Genomic DNA, 20,938 nt, shown 5'->3' with positions numbered 1-20,938 from the left:
ATGTGTTGAGTGACAGTAGAGAGGGTCAGAGGGTCAGGATAATGAATAGATATCCATATCTGATGATGATGGGGGCATCTCTAGGAGGTGCCAGAGACCTGGGATGGGGGTCCCAGGAGTCAATGCAGGTAATCTTAACTGAATCAGTATCTCTAGTAACAGGGATACAGAACTGAAAAGACGACCTCCTTTAGCCAGGCAGAATTCCCAGTGAAGGGATAAGAACACCAACCCACCCACAAAACTTTGAACCCAAACTTTGTCATGTCTACAAGAAATGCAGGGACAGGTTATGGAGCAGAGACTGAGGGAATGAACAACCAATAGCCTGCTCAACTTGAGACCCATCCATGGGTAAGCACCATTTCCTGCCACTACTAATTATACTGTATTATATTTACAGACAGGAGCATCGCATAATTGTCTTCTGAGAAGCTCCACCCAGCAGCTTACTGTAATAAATGCAGAGACCCATAGCCAAACATTGAATGGAGCTCGGGTAGTCTTACAGAAGAGGTGCGAGAAGGATTGAGGGCCCTGAAGTAGATAGGAACCAACAGAATCAACTATTCTGGACCTTTGGGAACTCTCAGGGTCTAGGCTACCAACAAAAAGCATACAAGGGCTAGCCTGAGGTCCCTGGCACAAATGTAGCAGATGTGCAGGTCAGTCTTCATGCAGGTCCCCAAACAAATGGAGCAGGGGGTTGTTCCTAAAGCTGTTTCTGGTCTGTGGAATCTGTTCCCCTACCTGGGCTTCCTTGTCTACCATCAGTGGGAGACAATGTGCTTAAATCTGAAGAGACTTCATGTGCCAGGATAGGAGGATACCCAAAAGGGGCTACACCCTGTCAGAGGACAAGGGGATGGAGGATGGGAGGATGGGGCGATAGGGGAGGGATTGTGGGTTCTGTTAGCAGGGGTAGCAATCTGGATATAAAATGAATAATTAAACAAATTAATGGAATAAAGAGGTATGGTCACTGCTAGGTAGGTACAACATATTCCAAATGATAGCCATATGCATAAATGTATATTTAGTGCTAATGGGATTTGATAGATTTATAAAATAAGAGGAAACAAATTAGTGTGAAAAATTGCAGTTATATATAAGAATAAATGGGGGAAGGGATGAATATAATCATAATATTTATATGAAAATTTCAAATAATTATTAAATATTAAAAATAGTAATCTTAGGAGACTGTTTATACCCTTAGTCATCACTAATTAGAGGTACAGTGTGACAGACATAGTTACTCACATTTCATAAATATCACTGTCACAAGATTTTTTCATGTTGAAGGTAGACAACCATCCAAACAGCAGCATCTTAACTTCTTCCACAAAATTCTTGCTTGTCTGTTTTCTAAAGGACTTGTCCAGTAATTCTTTAATATTGACTTTGTCACATGAACATCATTTAACGTCCTTAATATGACAAAAATTTGCCTCATAAAAAAGACTAAATGTAAATACCCTTTGGTCTTTAACAATTATAAACTAGAGATTTAATCAGGTTTTTTTCTTTTTCCAAGTTACAACATTGAGTGCAATGCATGCATCTAAAATTTTTACATTGAAATAAAACAACATATGGACATTTTTCCTGTATTTTAATCATTTCCATGATAACTTGTCAGATGAAGATCTGTCATCAGGACAGGTACATGAATAATGGCAATATACTTTTACCTTAGATAATACGTACCAATTATATATTCATAGCATATCCTAAATCTTGTAAATAATGTTAAATAATGGGGGAAAGGAATCATGCTAGTTGGGGTGAAAGAATGATACATTAAAAATTATACTAGCATTCCTTCTTCCAAATCTGACTAATTTCAAATTATTAGAAAAGTAACCTGAAGGAATTTAGTAGAGGATATGCCAGTCAACTTTTTTTTAATTAAAATATAGTCCTGAAATAGTTTATAGTGATATGTCTACTAGCCTCAGGACATGCCAAAGGTTCTGGTCATGTTTGATTGTGATTTAAGCTGTTTTCTAAGTATGCCAGTTCCAAGAAAATAGGCAAGTCAAGTTTCCCTATAAGACAGATTTTGAAGGGAGGATTCAAGTTCCTAAACAGCACACATAGAATCATAGTTTTTATGTCTTTATGTGCTGTTCACCTGGCGTAATTAAATGGGATATAAGTGTTCATAATACATACCAGAAATAAAGTGATGACTGCACAAATAGCAGCAACTACGCATGTCACCATCACTCAAGGATGAAGCAAATAAAATAAACCAGCTTAAATGAATGCCCTCTTCAATAACATTTCTCTTTCTGTTATATTCAAAGAATCTGTAAGAACTAGAATTTCAAAATGTAACCATCCCTTGTAGCCAAATATGCCAAATGACATAGTTATTGTCATGATTCTTGAATGGCCAGAGAGACTCCCTAAGAAATGCAACTTAAATATTTCTTCATTTTTTTCAGTTTGCAAAACTCAACCTATCTTGGCTAAATTAATGTTTCATTTCTTCTGAGACTATCGAATTGTTAGTTGTATAATATAGTATCTGTATAATTTAATGTGAATTCAATGTGAATGAGTTCATGTTAAAATATATATCTTTTACATTGAACTCTTACCTGAACAGTGTGTTTCTATATCAAATTAGAACCAGAAAGACAAAAAAAAATCCTTTAGAGACATCACTGAGATGTAAAACCAATGGCAAAATGAGACTTACTTCTATATTTCTTTTAATGATAATTTCACTAGGACCATAGCTGGCTGGTTATTGTGCAACCTATAGTGGAATGTATATATAATTTAAAATGAGATTCTAGACAATGGATTTTTCAGATTTGTATTTCTCTCACCGGTAAGATTTTTAGTGTTGTACTGGTAAATATTTAATAACTCTCAACAGAAAAATATATATCAATAGTCCTGAATAGTAACAATTGCCAATTTTGTGGAATAATCATAAGCTTGGTGACTTACTAAATGTGACATTAGAAAAAATCATAACAATGTATAACATTGTTATGTTAACCGGCACTAGCACACCACTGGCTATCCCCCTAATAATGAAGTCAATTTTAATAAAACTATTAAGATCTTTAATGTTACTTTCAATTTACTTGTATCATAGAACAAAAGTTTCTACAGAGAGAAGCACAGACCTCAGACTTAATGAATGTCAAGAGAAATTGGCCAAATTCATTAAATTTGAAGCAGTAATCATGGTTTATATAAAATGCTTAAGTAGAACCTGGTAAGTTGTATTCAAATACAAGTCATATGGGCTTATTAACTATATATGTACAATTTCTAATTATGTACTTAGAATAAAGAGTTTTATGTAATGTACTATCATATCAGGCTTTTAAAAATAAATGTATTACATAGATTTGAAAATATTGTTAGTATAACATCTGGTAAATTCCATAAAAACAGGTTTCACTCTCATAAGTATCAGTTCTACACGTATTCCTTAATAACAAAATTATCTCATCTGGCAGACCTTACAGCTAATAATTTTTTCAATAGAGATTCTATCAATCTTGCTTATCTGAAACAAGGTAAAACATAAAATCTATATATTCCTCACAAATTCCTTTCTCAATTTTGTATAGAGAATAAGCCTTATTCACTAAAGCAAAAAATCTAAAACTTACATTTTAGTTGGGTTTTAAGTACTAAAACAAGTCTGTTCCAAACAGGTCCAATGAATTATGCCATGGATTCATGATTTATAAGCAGATAGTTTTCAGCAATGGATAAGTAAGGGACTCACTTCTAGACTGTTTCTCTAAATACTGAATAGTTCTGGAATGAAATGTTGCTAAATTAAATAAATAGAATTTGTGAAAGAATAATCAAAATGGCTATTTCTTGCTATTTTTCATCTTGCAAAATTACCAGTATTTTGACTAATTTGATTTTGGTTCATTCTTAAAATATCTATCTGTTAGTGGTATAATTTAACTGAATTAGTTCAAACTGAAACCATTTTCAACTACCTTGTATTGTTCTTAAAGCCTAGTTCAAACATCTAGGATGTTTGGGAATAATATAGTCTCTTTGTCATATTTTAATATTATTCTCTTATAATCATAATGGACAAAGCAAAATTTACTGAACTTATGATGTAACAAATTTTCTACATTTGAAATGTAAAATAAAATGAAAGCTTATTAATGTAAAGTTTATCACTAGAAAGATTTCCACTGAAAAGTAGCTACTTGAAACATTTACACATGGAATACTACTCAGCTATTAAAACAATGACTTCATGAAATTCTTAGGCAAATGAATGGAACTAGAAAATATCATCCTGAGTGAGGTAACACTTTTACAAAAGAACACACATGGTATGCACTCACTGAAAATTAGATATTAGCCCAGAAGCTTGGAATACCCAAATATACAATTTACAGACCACATGAATCTCAAGACTGAAGATCAAAGTGTGGATGCTTCAGTCTTTTTTAGAAGGGGGAGCAAAATACTCACTGGAACAAATATGGGGACAAAGAGTGGAACAGAGATTTAAGGAAAGGCCCCAGAGCCTGCCCCACCTGGGGATCCATTACATATGCAAACACCAAACCCAGACACTGTTGCTGATACCAAGAAGTGCTTGCTGAAAGGAGCCTGATATGGCTATCTCCTGAGAGGCTCTAACAGAGCCTGACAAATACAGATGCAGATGCTCTCAGCCAATCATTGGACTGAGCATGGAGTCCCCAATGGAGATGTTTGAGAAGGGACTGAAGGTTCTGAGAGGGTTTGCAGCCCCATGGGGGAGCAACAGTGTCAACTAGTCAGACCCCTGGAGCTCCCAGGGAATGGGCCACCAACCAAAGAATATACATGGAGGGACCCATGACTTTGGCTGCTTATGTGGCAGAGGATGGCTTTGTTGGACATCAGTAGGAGGAGTGGCTCTTGGTTCTATGGGGGTTCAATGCCCCAGTTTAAGGGAATGCCTGGGCTGGAAGACCAGAGTGGATGGGTGGATGGGGGAGAACCTTCATAGAGGCAGGGAGAAGGAGAATGGAATAGGGTGTTTCTGGAGGGGAGACCTGTAAAAGGGATAACATTTGAAATGTAAATAAATAAAATATCCAATAAAAAATCAAAACAAACAAAACAAGAAGAAATAACATTTTCTTCTTTTGATCAAAATACCTGAATTTGTTTCAATGTCCAACAGGCTAAAAGTCTTTCATGATGCAAATTCATAGGTACATTTTACTCAGTTATTCATGTATTAATATTATTATACTGTAGAAGTATAACATATAGAATGAGACAAGAGATGGCAAACAAATGTAAACCAGAAAAATAAGTGGAGTCTGGGCCAGTTATATTTACAACTTGCTTTATAAAAGATTGTCAGCACAGGGCTCTTTATGTTACACAGCAGAATTTCTATTAAATAGAAAACATGTCAAATCAATAGGATATCAAGATCTTATACTTACTGAAGTATTCAAATAAGACAGAAAATAAATGCACTATACTCAGATGCTTTTGAATGTTGGTTGAAGTTTTACATGTAAGATATTTGAAATTTATTTTTGAAAGAATCAAACTTTTATATTTGGACACTCATTTTTTCCCAGAAGACTTCTCATGATCAGTGTTTGCTTTATGACTATTGCAGTCATATGTGTAAATGATAATAACTTAAAGCCATAATTCTTTGATAAAATAATTAAAGCATCTCTAGTTGTAATTGAAGATAATGTAATCAATATTCCACATTTTGACTTTATCATGTAAACAAAGACCATGAAATAACATTAATCTCAAGATTCTATTTTGAATGTATGGTATAATGCTTATGTTATAACTCATTGAAAGATGATTACTTATTTATTAGAAACAATTACCAAGAATAATATTGAAATATAATAGTTCCATACATAAAATATATTTGTTTTCTTATAAAAAAATTCCCTTGTCATTTTCTTCATCCAGAAACAATCTAAACTATAAATGAATGAGGGACGAATGGAAGAAGGCACAGAAGGGAAGCAGGAAAGATTGTAGTGTAAGCTGAAGAACACATTATTAATTTTGCTTTCTTGTATTAGTGCTCAACCACTTTCTACATTTTATCATGCTGTGATTGGCTAGAAAAACAATTTACTAATAGTAGCCACTCTTTATGCTTCTTAACAAAACAAGATAGAAAAATGTAAAATGCATTCTTGATTGTGTAAGAACTCAAAAGCAAACATATTTCAAGTATGTGTTCACTTCTATTTTCATCAGAGACTTCTAAATCCTTCAGAGAATGGTTTCGTGGGAAAGATCAAAGCCTAGTTTCAAAAGCAGACAACATTTTGGACCTATTATTAACCCAAAACAAATTTTATTTCAAATAAAAGCTTCAATTCTGTTTCCATTAAAGAAAGTAAAACAATTCTATCATCTCATTTTTAAAGTCATTCAACAGTCATCCCAAATATATAATCCAAGTTTGCATAAAGATACACTGAATTTTCTTTATGAATGAAGAGCAAGATACCTATTTCCAAAACATAAAATTTGCATCTAGCCTAAGAATATATTTTTGAAGAAATTTCTTTTACTTCCTATGCACTGACAAGTTTTTAAGTGCCACAATCAAAAATATGATTAACTTATACAATTAATAAATATACTTACTTTTTACAATAATATTCTATATCAGGTTTATATAAGCATTTCCCCCTATTTTAGATAAGTATAACTTCATGGTTACTGTCCAATAAAATTTCTGAGTAACTTTTAAATTCATGAAACTACTTGATGTATTTCATACTATTATTTTAGAATATATAATTGGCCCTATTGTCTCTGGTGCTGTATGGTAAGGGCATTGTAATTAAGAAAATGTGCCAGTTTTGAAAAACCTAGTGCTATAAATAAGGTAGGGTAAAAGGTATGTGTGGTTTCAAATTCTAAATAATACTGTGAGTGAGCATTGTTTTATGACATACAGACATTATTGCCAAATGGCACTGCTTGGAATGAAAACTGAAGTTGTTTCCCTCTTCTTAACTTTGCTGCTCTATATAGTATTTCATCAAATCACATACTTCTCATGAATTTTTGTTATTTCCCTCTGTAATTTTTTTCCTTTAACTCTATCACAGAAACCAACAATAGCAGGCACAGGGTTTCACAGTTCTGCCTTTTTCCTTCTCCAGAAATATAGGCAAAGAAATATGGTTTGTTGTTGTTTGTTTGTTTATTATTTTGCTGCTTGCAATTTGGTATGTTTCCAAGGGCAAGAGGAAGGTTCCCAGCAGGTAAAACTTTCACGCTTAAGGAGAGCTTAACAGATGCTTCTACTTACAGCTTTAAAGACCTACCCTTTTTTACCAGCGCTTGCATATTAGGCCAGACTCTCAAGTACCCCAAGATTTATGACAAATGAAATAAACTTCTGTGCAAGGGTAAGGGGCATAGAAAGCTTTGAGACTTTTCATTGTGCTGCTTTATTTCGCTGCGTTTCAACTCAGGGCGTTCTGCTCCAGACTTGCAAGCCTGGTGGTTTACCCCTCTGACATTTTCCTTCAGTACAGCTATAAATAGGGGGAAAAAACTTCATTCTGGAATTAGCTCCACACTCTCTTGCACCGACTAGACATCTTTTCCTCACAACTTATAGCATCTCTCCCTTCCCTAACGCTATAGCTATGTTTCCTTAAAATCAATCTAGTCATCTCTTGCTGTTAAATTTTTCAAACAAGTTACCATCTCATATCAAAATCAATATCTGGTGTCTTCCTTCAATTAAATACACTATAAAAAGCCGGAAGAAACCAACCCCTCCTGAAATGTACTTAGCCCACAAAGAAAACTTGTTTCTGTTTTCCCGGGAGAGCAGCACTCCCTCCTCCTTCAGACGCGCCCTGCTGAATTCTCCGCCCTCTCCTCACGCGAGGGCACGATGACTGTCCCCACTCCGCTTGTCTCCACACAACTTTCCTCTACCGTGTGCCAACTTCCAGGGCACAGCCTTTGTGGAGAGTAGTAAAGAATCATGTATAGCCCCCACATTAGAAAGCAAGACAGCAGGGGTCCTACCAGCGCGGCTCTTGATGACGTTGGTGAATCTGTCCCCCGCAGGATCGTCCTGGGTCTCTTCCAGACCTCTTGGCTGAGCCATATCCACACATCAAGTGTCCTGGAATTCCCCACGCCCCAAACTTTGAAGGCGGGTGGGTTTCTGTGGTCTGCGGGATGCTCTCAGAAGGTAGCTTGCTGGGTATCTGGTGCGTCTGTCCATCTGAGGGAGGATTTCCCTCCTCCCCAAGCCCTCAGACACAGATATAGGGATGCAGGAGGAGCAGGGAGTTTGGTTGGAAAACACAGACACCTTGGCGTGGGTTGGTTGAAAGAGGGCTCTGTCAAAATGCCCAGCCCATCCTTTGAGAGGAGGAAACAGGTGCTTTCCCCACCTCCTGGATCTAAAATAGAGTGGGTGAGGCCTGGAAGGTGAAAGCTGAGGAGGGACCTGGTGGTCAATAAATCCACAAGCAAGTTGGAGACTTGCTTTTCCACGCTGCGCAGAATCAATGCAAAAACAGGAGCAATTAGGAAGCCGCTTGCCAAAAGCAGCACATGAGGCCATGAATGATTTAACATTGCCACAAAGATGACTGCACTGGGGAGAGGAGTCACTGGCTTTCACTATCTGGGTCACTCACATGTGTGTACCCCATTTTCTTCTACTGACCTCAGTACACTGGCCAGGCTTAGATAAAATAGGCTGAGGGCAATGTTAATATTCTTATACAATTTCACCAAAGCTGCACACTCTTCCTTCAGTGTGTATATTCACTCTAACTGCCTCCTCCATCACTTCCTCCCACTACAGATTCTAGAATTAGATTGGACTATAAACAGCTCATATGACTTTATTTTCTAAAAATTTCAAAAATGACTCTCTTTGGTTAGTATCCTAATTCTTCTCTCCCCTCACCTGACACAAACAACTTACCATAAACTCTCATCTTCATCCCTGTGACCCTACTCCTATATACTATCTAGTGCAGAAAACTTAACTTTACAAGAGATGCTTGGAAAGGGAGTCAGAAACAACTGAAGATTTTCTTGTCTTCTTTATTTTCATTCAGATGGCAATACGTTTTGGATAATCTGGAGAGGTTTACAGAACAACGATGCCTGTTGTTCCACCAAGTTGTCCTGGGCATCAGGATTTGTACAAGATGCCAGGTGATTTCAGTGTGCAGCAATCCCCATTGTAGTGCCTTAGATTACAAATAAGTTTTCAGAGCTCCTTGTATTGTCCTTTTATATTTCAGTAGATACTTGAGTTAAACATTCATAGTTACAGCTAAACTCAGTATATTCTTAGAAATAAGAGGAATCATAGTCAGGCAGACCTGGTGGTTTAGTCCTTTAATCCCAAGTACTTGTGCATTTTCAGGAAGACTGATAGAGGACAATAGTAATTCCAAAGGCTGGCTGTGCTACCCACCTGGGCAACTTAGAATTTGTCTCAAAATAAAGCAGTGGTATAATACTTGCCTAGCATTTGTGAGCCCTTAGACTCAATCCCTAGAACAATAAATTAAAACAAAAACATCTGATATATTAGATTGTATATTATTAAGCTAATCTAATCAGAATAATCTATATAAAATTCTACTAACATAAGCATAGGTTAAAATTTCATGTAAAGGCATTTAAATATATTTATGTAATGCTTTATAAAACAAGGAAATTATAGCTAAATATAATATTTCAAAAGATAAGACCTCTGTAAAATGTCTATACTATTTGGCTACTCGACTACAGCATCTCTATAGCTACACAAGAGGAAACATATTTTAAAAGTGAATCAAGACTTTTGTGAGCCTCTGAACTGCCTAGGCTTCTAAAGGCTGAGAGACTAGGTGGCTGGAAATATTGCTCATTATTTTATTCTATTAAAATCATCTTCAAAGTTAGTTTGAAATCTGCCTGAAAACTGACTGGTGCAAATGATCAAGGAGCGGAAAAGAAACTGCTACAATCTCCCTTATTCTGAGTTCACACTGCTCTATTTATTTCAACAAATATAAAAGATCAACTCCCTAATAATTCCTATTCAAAAACCTTTGAGGTTAGGGAGGTTATAAAACTACTTCTCTGCCAATGAGCCAGATAACTCCTTGACTGGTCCATGGAAATTTTAAATACTGTTCATTTTTCTGAGCAAACAATTTCCATGGACATCTGAAAAACTTAACACTTAATGCATTGTCAACTAAGAATATAAAAGTCCTTTAAATAATATCACATCAGAGTATTTGAGATTAGTAGCTGAAACGATTTATATCATGCAGCATGCAACTTGAACATGAACATGATATAATTAACCAAAACACCATGTTAATTCTGAATGAAAAACTGCCTCTAGAATTTCTGAAATATAGCACACATACATTACATTAAAACTATGACTCTCATGAACTTTCGTGTAGTTTCCTTTAGCAAAAACGAGGAACAGCAATTTTGATGTATGCTTTAAGTACTGTCATCAATTTATATAGAGATATCCACTGATTGCATAGAAGAATGTTCATGAATCAACAAGGCAATTTGTTAGTTTTCTTTTGGAGATAATGTAGAAAACAATGTTGAAAATATATGTATTTTAGGGATGCACAGAAAGCATTTTTCCCTAGGAGACTAGAAATACAGCCTATATTTTTAGATTACCATCATAGGCTCTGCAAATTTTCTAAGAAACATTTCAACACAATCAAGGGTAATTTGAATCACAGAATTTTCTTATTCTTTCTAAACTTATTTTTTTTAGGAATGTCAAATTTTTGACTACTAGAATGGTCTAAATTTAAGCACTCTCTTTGTGTGTGTCCTTAGGCTTGGGTGAGCTCTAAGGTAAAAGGAAATACCACTTTCATATTGAGCATGTATCTCTAGTAAAGTTAAAGCTGAAATATGAGGCATTTTTTCTCCTAACCATCAGAAAGGCTATCATGTTATTTGATGCTCAAGATTATTTCCCCTAAAGTGAGTATTGTAATAAAACTGATTTTAGGAATCCTGTTTGCAACCCATGATATCAAGTCCCAGGTGTCTAGAAGAGCAAGAAGACTAGACTTCTCCAATTGGTTGGTTCTGTGTTCAGGGAGAAACAGTAGTTTCTGTGCTCCTTTGGCCTCCTAAGGATAATAATTTAATCTAAAGGTTTTACCCAGAAACTAATGTATATCTTTATGATAAACATTAGTCTTGCCTTTTATTTGATATTATGAACATTGGAAAAGAGATGGCTTATAAATTATTATTGCCCACCTCCCCCTTCCCCAATGACTAAGTAACTACTCCTCAGTCAATTTATCAGGCAAGGCTGTGTATCTATAATTTGTGAAAATTCTCAAATGATAATATTTACAGATTTAAAACATCTATTGTAATTGTGTAATAAGTAATTTATTCAAGTATTTTAAAATATTTAGTTTTTTTGTTGTGTTCAGCCCCTAGGATTAGTGGTACCCAGGGCTACCTTTGACCCTTTCCTTTCTACCTCCCTCCTCAGCTTCTGAATCTGACCTCCTCTAAGTTTTTCTGATCCAGTTCAACAGCCCATGACACAAACCATGTTTCTGATTAATGTCATAGATAAAAAAATAAGATGTGCACATGCCTAAAGCCTAGAACTATCTGGATGCTGTTCCACAGGCTCTATTGGAGAAGAGTTATATGGACAAGAAATATCTGGATGAACAACCTAGGAAAACCTCCTGAGATACTTACAAAAATTGCTCCATAGCTTCCACTGGCAAAAGACCATCTGCCCTCTTCCCTCACTAAAAGGAAGAGGAGGGAGATCAATGATGAATGGTTGATGGGGAGTCCTCCTAAAGCCAATACATATGTGATCAAGCTGTTTGACCATTGTGTCGTCCTGGCCCAGTTCAGTGAGAACACACCATTGTGCCCTATCTTTTGTGCCTGGATGTACCACAGCCCCTCAGAGCAAGAGTGTGAGTGATTACCCAACTCACCACTGCCCACCACCTGATCTGTACAAAACTGTGGAGTTTAGAGGCCTCCAACAATAAAGGTGGCAATATATATAGCCTACTTCCTCTGGACCACTTGAAGGTTCCCACAAACAGCACATTTCATCCCTAGTACAGTTTGAGACACAGGCTACCCCTGATGATGAGCCCTCTGTCCTTAACCTTTTCTCACCACACTGCAACATGCCATACTGGAAGTGCATATGCCAGAGGTAAAGGAAGTATCTCACCAGAACCAGTTTCTGTACACAGAAAATGTGAAGATGCTGCAGAAGTTGTAGGAGTGGCAATGATGTTCTAGGTTCTCGGTCACAATAAAACCTGCCCCAACCCCCCCAAAAGTTTATTAAAACATAATAACATAATTTTTCCACTCTCTTTCCTCAGAAACACTCCTATGTACTAGTTTCTGAGTAAAATCTCCCATCTTTTAAGTTCATTACATCTAATTATTTAATTATTCATGTAACATATGTAAGTGTGTGAATAAATATGCATAAATAGTATATGTGTGTAGTTAGAGTTGTTAAGCCTATTTAGTGTCATTTGTATGCATAATTTTAGAGCTGACTTATAATTGAATAAGCATTTAGGGGGAATAATCTCTGGGGAATATTAATTCTCCATCTCACAATAGTCATTAATTTCCTGTAATTCTTTATTCAGGGTTGAGGTCTCATGTGATTTACCCCATCTATGTTGACAAGTTAGTTTGTGTTGCCATTGTTTAGGCCTTAGCTAAACAGACATATTATTAAGATTTAATAGGTGCTGCTTCCCTGTGCCTCTTGCAGCAGAATTCTGTTCCTTTTGCACTTGTCAATCTTTCTATCCCCTCTTCCTCAATGTTCGCTGAGACTTAGGCTTGGGAGTTTAATATAGATGTATCAAATAGAGATGGGTACTCCTCAATCCATTTTTCTTTGCTTCTTGACTAGCTGTATCCTTCTGTAATTAACTGTATATGTTGATTTTTTAAGTTTCTTTGATGAGAGATAAATGATATACACTTATTTGTGGATGTAAAGATAAATATTCAGAATGTAGTTAGGAATTATGCCTGTTTTAGTAAATTGGAAATAGGCTCTTTTCTAAGATCTGTGACCTCACTAGCTCAGGGTAGTTACCTAGGTTTCTTGTACTAGGCATAATTTCAATCCTGTTGAGTAGGTTTTAAGCCCAATTAGACAAGATATGGTTGCTGCCAAGGGGTGACTACCATTATTGCACCATTAGGGATAGCTTACCATGCTTCTATTATTGTGGTTTATAAGCATCAGAGTTGGGATAGACTACTCAATTTCTCCCTCTTGGATGCTTGTATAACAACTTCCAAATCTGTGAAAACTACTCTTCATTGAGGAGGCTTTGGTCAGATCAATCTCAATTCCTCCCAGATTTATGTTCAAAGTGCAGTGTCGTCATTGATAAGGACTTACCTTCAACTGCCTTCTGAGAAGCAATAAGGAAAGGCAGCAATAATTTGTACAGTTTTGTGAGTCCACCAAGCAACAACCGAAGAAGGTAATTCTCATGTTTCATTACTGAGGTTTTAGTTAGATAGTCTATACCTCTGAAGGAAGTACTGGTCACCCAAACTGGTATAATTAGTTTAAAGAGCATACACACACAGGCACACACAGATAGATGGGTGGCACACAAGCATGTATGCACGCACTTACATAGGCATTCACACTTACATGTAATTTTGGGTAAATATAAAAATAATGATTCCTATATCTTTTTTAAAAGTGTTTTATGCAACTCCTCCTCCTGTATTACCCTACTTCCCCACTCTACAACTAATACCCTTCCCCATTTTCCACACTTCTTACTTTTAGTAACATGAAATCCAAATTTTAATTTCACATTGAAAATTAGAAAGAATGATATAATTGGAACAAGCCCCTTGTCAAGAGTTTGAAATCATAAAACTTATTTTGCAGATCATAAAGAGATATAATGCTTTTTGACCTCTCCTTCACCCCACAGCAAAGGATTGGTGCTATGAAAAGAATTCTGATATGGCAAGTGAGGCTAGATTTCTGGGAAAATGTTAATGATTGGAAATCTGTGTATGTAAAATGATGGAACTGGTTTAGTTGCCTATAATATCTGAGTTTGAGTTACTTCAGTTTTGGGGACACATTAAATGTACTGAGTTGGCCGGGCAGTGGTGGTGCACGCCTTTAATCCCAGCACTTGGGAGGCAGAGGCAGGTGGATTTCTGAGTTCGAGGCCAGCCTGGTCTACAGAATGAGTTCCAGGACAGCCAGGGCTATACAGAGAAACCCTGTCTCGAAAAACAAACAAACAAACAAAAAAAATGTGCTGAGTTTTAGATCATACGTAGATTGACTACTTGATCACAAATCAAAATATATGAATGTAGTTCTAAAAGATGCATGCTGACTTACAGTGTCTCATGTATAATTTTGGGCATGTATAATATCCTTCTCCTAATGTAATCTTTCTTTGGTTATAACCATATGTGTATCGTTGGACTTTTTATAGTACATGTTTGATAAGATCAACAGAGAAAATAGTTAAATGGCAATTCATTATAAACTATATTATAAATTAGTCTCAATTATTTCATCATTCCTCATATATTTGATTTTGAAAATTCATAGCAGTATTTCACTACATAATAAATGATCTTGAAATATATAAATTTATTAATAACATCTTTCTTTCTTGGATGTGAAAATCTGACTTAAATTTCACATGGCCAACTTATTTATTTTCTTTATTTAGTATGGTGAAGTCCTGCAACATAACGTGTAGTATTGGCACTGGATATTAGTTGTTTGCTTTACTGTATTTGTGAAAGGAAGAGTTTTTACATGGCATTTCTATTTACTTGTCTGCTCTCCTCAAATGTAGTTCTTGAGGTCCAAGGTAAGAATCAAGTAAAAGAAAGAAGAAAATCTATGTCACCATGAAATATCAAAGCCAGGAAGCCACTAAATGTCATATCAGCCACATTCAAATCTGATGCTGTTATAAAATAGTCCAATAAAAAGTACCTGTAAGGGATAAAGTGTTTATTTGTCTTATAATTTCAGGTTATAGTTCATCTTTGTGAGGAAGTCAAAGCAAGAATTTGAAGCACCAAATCGCCTCAACAGTCAAGGGCAAAGAAAAATATATAATCTGTGCTCAACTCATACTTACACACTTCAGAATCCTAACACTATAAGCAATAGTGGGGGGAGTCTTTCTGTACCAATTAAAGTAATCACCTCAGATATGCCTACAGGCTCAAACAAATCTAGACCATCCCTTTTTGGAACTCTCTCCTCAAGTACTTCTAGATGTTTTAAGTTTATATCTAAAACTGACCATCACAGAATTCTAGGAGAGTATTTACTATACAGTTTTCAGAGTAATGACATTAAATTTGTATGTTTACTTTTTAATCACAGACAATAACACATTTACTTTCCAATGAACCCAAAAATACTGCATAATAAATTTTTTTTTTAGAAAAAATTCCTCAAGAAGGTAATATAAAAACTAGAATTTTTCATTGGTTATGTATTTTAAAAGTGTATTATAGTTCACATTTGTCTAGGACAATGCTTTGGAATTTAAAATCAAAGATATTTTTTCTTAAACATTCCATAATTTAGAAGAGAGTGATCGAGAGTAAAGTGAATTGAAAGTTGTGAACTCAGTAGCAATGCTGAGGTCAAGATTTTGAGCATTTAAATCATGTGCCACTGTAAAAATCTGGGAAACTGAAGAAAGTGTTGACTGGTACATATCAAACAAAATTTAATGACTTTTGTCATTTTTATTGTTGTTTTGAGACAGAATTCTGTGTAACCCAGGGTGTCTTCAAACTCAGTGAAAAAGCTAGAAAGACCTTGAACACTCATGTTCTACTATCTTTGCCTCCTCTTAAGCACTGTTATTACCACTATAGTCAGTAACACTATACCTAGCAGTAGATCAAATTAATTATCATCATAAAAAGATTGAAGTATCAGTTAGTTTTATATTTTTATTGTGAGTTTGTTAGAGTGGAAACTCAATGGTCAAACTTGCTGTTGGCCTGCCATTTATTAAAAAGTTCTTCACAAATACATTCAACATGATTTCAACAACAGTGATGATGATGGTGATAGTGATGATGGTGATGATGATATCTGTGAACATGTGTTCTACCTAAGGCTGAGAATTCTGTAGTTTCTTCTCTGAACCACAGCTATTGTGGGACTCTGTGTTAATTTACTAAAAATGGAAACTCTTTAAATGAAGGTTAGGAGATGCATTGATTTGTGGTTATAATAATAACTCCTTAAGGATCAGTTACTTCTTTCATATTGTTGACCATTCTAGGTAAATAGATACCTGACACAATAGATGTTATTGCCATTGCTCTTGGTTTCTCTCCAGAAACGGATAATGAAACCCTATTGTTGAAGCCACCACATTCTTGAATCTTAGATGACAGAGAAGCCACGCTGAAACTAACCTGAAATCTCCACCCTTATTGGCTAAATGTCATGGTACTGGAAGGTGTTAAGTACACTACTAGGTTAAAAAATAATCAATTATACCCATCTATGGACTCTATATGCTAAAGTAAAGGCAGGCTTGGAAAGGCAAGCTTGCTGGTCCAACATAATGCGAGTAACCAATAATTTTCTGATTAGTTTTAATACCCATTTTATAAGATGAAACATGGAACTGTACCATTTCCAGTTCAAGAACTATGGATAAATACATCCTGGGCCTTAGGGTATAACCTATTCCTATTACTGTGCTAAATCATCATAATATTACAATGACTCTTCATTGACATTTTAACATAATTTTATTTTGTTGATTTTATTGTCCTTTTTTCCTACCTACCTGTTTACACTTGTACTCTTCTGCTCCCAATATACTCTATTCTGAATTCATGTCACATGGTTTCTAATGACTTCTCACTTACTCAGTACCTTTGTTTCCTCTTCTAATGGTCTTCTTTTAAGTTTCATAAACTATATCCACATTCATAACTGTGTACATATGTGTTAGCATTTGTATGTGTTTGCATGTGTGATGTGTGTGTATATATTTTTTACACATTGCTACAAAAACAATGCATTTGAAGCTGTGAACATTGTCTTGTTTTCTAGTTATTAATTCAATTTACTTTAGGCAAATTTATACATGTATATAATGCATTATAAGTATCTCCTTATCCTTTTGACAAAGAGAGATAATTAAAAACACATACACACACACAAACCAATAAAAATTCAGATTTGTGGATATATATATATATATATATATATATATATATATATCAAAGGATATATCTACAATATACCTCATCTACCTAAGATTCAGGGTTCATTCATAAAGAAGAAGTAGGAAAAATGTAATGTACACAGCAGAAATTCCATGAGGCCTCAACCTTAAATAAAAAACTCCAAGAAACTAAGGAATGTTAACAGGAAGAGACAATCTTCTTCAGAAAGGAGCAAAGCAATTCTTTATACAATAGCAAATGATCAGCCCTGTTAACCTACACAGAAAGAAAATTACACATTTTTTTTTAAATTTAGAAATACACTCCCCATACACATACATGCACTTGACAATAATTAATGAAAATGGGTCCATGAATTTGAAAGGAAAATGGAGGGGAATATGGGAAGGTTTGGAGAGAAGAAAGTGAAGGGATATATTATACTCTTTAAAAAAGGATGAACATGATTTTAAATGAAACTTTAAAACAAACAAACCAGAAAGACCAGTAGAAAGGAAGAATGCAAATCATTTGAATGTCAGCTGAAAACATTACATTCTTAACCAGTGTTTAGTTACTAAGGTGAGCCTTAGCTTTTAATATTTCTACAACATGAGAAATACTTCAAGGTACAATTCATGTAGGAGGTCATCAACCATGGCTTTAAATTTAGTGCTCAGTGAGAAGGGAAATCACTGAAGACTTAAATGAAAGAATTGTGCATCATCATTGAACTTTTAAAAGCTGCTTAATGAAAGCTAAAAGAGAGAAAAGAACAAAACAAACAATGGCTGTAAAAAGAGGGCCACTTATCATGTTTGTAGTAATTCAGGTCATGAACGATGGTGGCATAATGTTGCTGTGAATGTGCTATAATTTTCTGGATATATCTCAGAGATATAAGTTGGCATGTATATCATTCATTCATCAATGCCTGCTGGGAAGACTGGATGAGTACGTCTAATGAACATGATATTGCATCCATTGAAAATCATCTGCTAGGGTTAAGAAAACTTTTGGTCTTTCAAATGCTGTACTTGAGCAGTTGTTTAAAATATACATCATCTCTATGATTTCAGTTTATTTTCTCTTCCACACAGTTCTTTGTCTTTCCAACTACCCTCAATGTTGGACTTCAAGGATTAGCTCCCATTCTATTTACTACAGAACTCATCAGCATGTGAGTTTTCTCATTATAGTATGAATAGAATGCCAAGCTGTAGTCATGGTGACCAAGATCTATGCAAATGTAGTTGAATTTTCTTTCTTTCTTTCTCTCTCTCTCTCTCTCTCTCTTTCTGTCTTTCTTTCTTTCTTTCTTTCTTTCTTTCTTTCTTTCTTTCTTTCTTTCTTTCTTTTATAGAATTTTAATCTACTTATCCAATTTTTGCCATGCCCTTGGATCATCAGAAGAGATAATTTTGTCTTCTTTATCTTATTTTATCAGTCAAGCATATTCATTATTTCTAGTTAAACTTATGATCAAGAAAATATTGGCAGACGATTAAATTTTTCCAAGTTATTTCATGTGTATTGAACTACTAGTATCTTTAAGAAAAAAACTGCTTAACTCATCCTAAAGGAGTTTGATTACATGTTACACTTTACATTACATTTACTTCATAATATTATCTATTTTTCATCTTGTCAGACAATATGTCTTTGTACGGTAAAACATGACCTAATTAAATGTCTTTGACAGTGAGAAATCTGTATAATGTCATGTCTTTGGTAAACTTTTAAGAGTATGCATATATAGGCTATTACAAGGAAATAACATAGATAACGTTATTACTTTCTGATGGGATATTAATAACATATAAGTAAAAGCTAATTATTATGTAATCTTACCAATACACATTATATAAGTAAAAAATTTAGGCAATTTGAGACATAAATATTTAAAATTATATACTACTAATAGTTAATTAGCATAATATCATCACAACTGGAAATTTGAGCTAGATCATAAATCAAGAAAGACAGATGACATGAGAATACTAATGCTAAAAACATTTAAATATTTTCAGAACTATTTTCTCTCCAGGGAAAAATGTACCTTCTTCATTGCAAGTCATTACACATGATACATACAAAGCCCACTCTTATTGAGGCCCCATATAAAATACAAAGACTACAGTCTCCAAAATCTCAGTGAATATGAACTGGCTGTAATGGAAACACTCTCATTTCAAAGAAATTACTTATGATTTACATACAAGAAATTCATGATGTATTAGTGATCCAACTTCAGAACAGAGTTAAAGTAGTTATGCTGGTTGTTTTTTGTTAACTTGACACAAGCCTTGACATATCTGAGAAGATGGAGTCTTAACTGTGAAAATGCCTCAGTTAGACTGTCCTGTTGGTTACTCTTTGAAGCATTACCTTGATTAATGTCTGATATGGGAGGGCCCAATCTACTGTGGTGAGGGCCAACACTTAGCTGGTAGTCCTAGGTTGAGTAAGAAAGCAGGTTTAACCAGCAACGAGGAGAAAGCAAGTAAGCAGCATGGCTTCAGCTTCATTTCTTGCCTCTCAATTCTTTCCTGGAGTTTCTGTTCTTAATTCTTTCAGTGATGAGCTGTGGTGTGAGAGGTGTAAGAAGAAATAAACTGTGCTTTCCAAATTCATCTTTGCCATGATATTTTATCACAGCAATAGGACAGTAATCAAGACAGGAGTTAGGAAAATGTTACACAATTACTGGTAAAATGTCTATCTATAAAATATCATCCTGATTGAGGTAACTCAGACTCAAAAGGACATGCATCATAGGTACTCAGTAATAAGTAGTTATTAGCAACAAAGTACAGAATATCCAGGATACAATCCACAGAACTCAAGAAGGTTAAAAAGCAGAAGAACCAAAATGAGGATGCCTCAATACCATTTGGGATGGATAAGAAAGCAATAACAGAGGGGTCAGGAGAGGGAGGGAAGGACATATGGCTGTGGGACAGGACAGGGAAGGAAAAAGATGAACAAAATCAGATATTGGGTGGGAGTGGAGACAGGAGTGAAGGCCTGAGAGCCAGTAGAAAGAATGGAAATAGGCAACCTCAGGTGGTAGGAGGTATGGGGACCCTCTAGAATGTACCAGAGACCAGGGAGATGAAATCTCAGGACTCAAGAGGGAGGGACCTTAGATGAAATATGTAAAACAGTGGGGAGAGAGAACTTGTAGAATCCACCTCCAGTAGAAAGACAATATTCATCAAGTGGAGGGATGGGATTGCCATCCCACAGTCAAAAAGTCTGACCTAGAATTGTTCCTGTCTAAAAGAACTGCAGGGACAAAAATGGGAAAAAGATTGAGGGAAAGTAGGTCCAGTGACTGGCCCAAATTGGGATCCAGCTCAAGAGAGGCTCCAAGGCCTGACACTATTACACTATATGCTGTGGTATGCTTATAGACAGGAGCTTAGCATGGCTGCCCTCTGAGAGGCCTAACAAGCAGCTGAAAGAAGAGTCAGATGCAAATACTTACATCCAACCAATGGACAGAACCTGGGGCCCCCTATGATTGAATTAGGGAAAAGCTAAGGAAGGTGAAGAGGAAGGCCACACCAAAGGAAGATAAACAGTCTCAAGTAATTTGGCCTCCAGAGATCTCTCAGATACTGAGCCACAAACCAGGCAGCAGACAGCAGCTGATATG

The sequence above is a fragment of the Arvicanthis niloticus genome, chromosome X (assembly GCF_011762505.2).
Source record: "Arvicanthis niloticus isolate mArvNil1 chromosome X, mArvNil1.pat.X, whole genome shotgun sequence".
NCBI lineage: Eukaryota > Metazoa > Chordata > Mammalia > Rodentia > Muridae > Arvicanthis > Arvicanthis niloticus.
Note: the sequence above shows the minus strand (reverse complement) of the source record.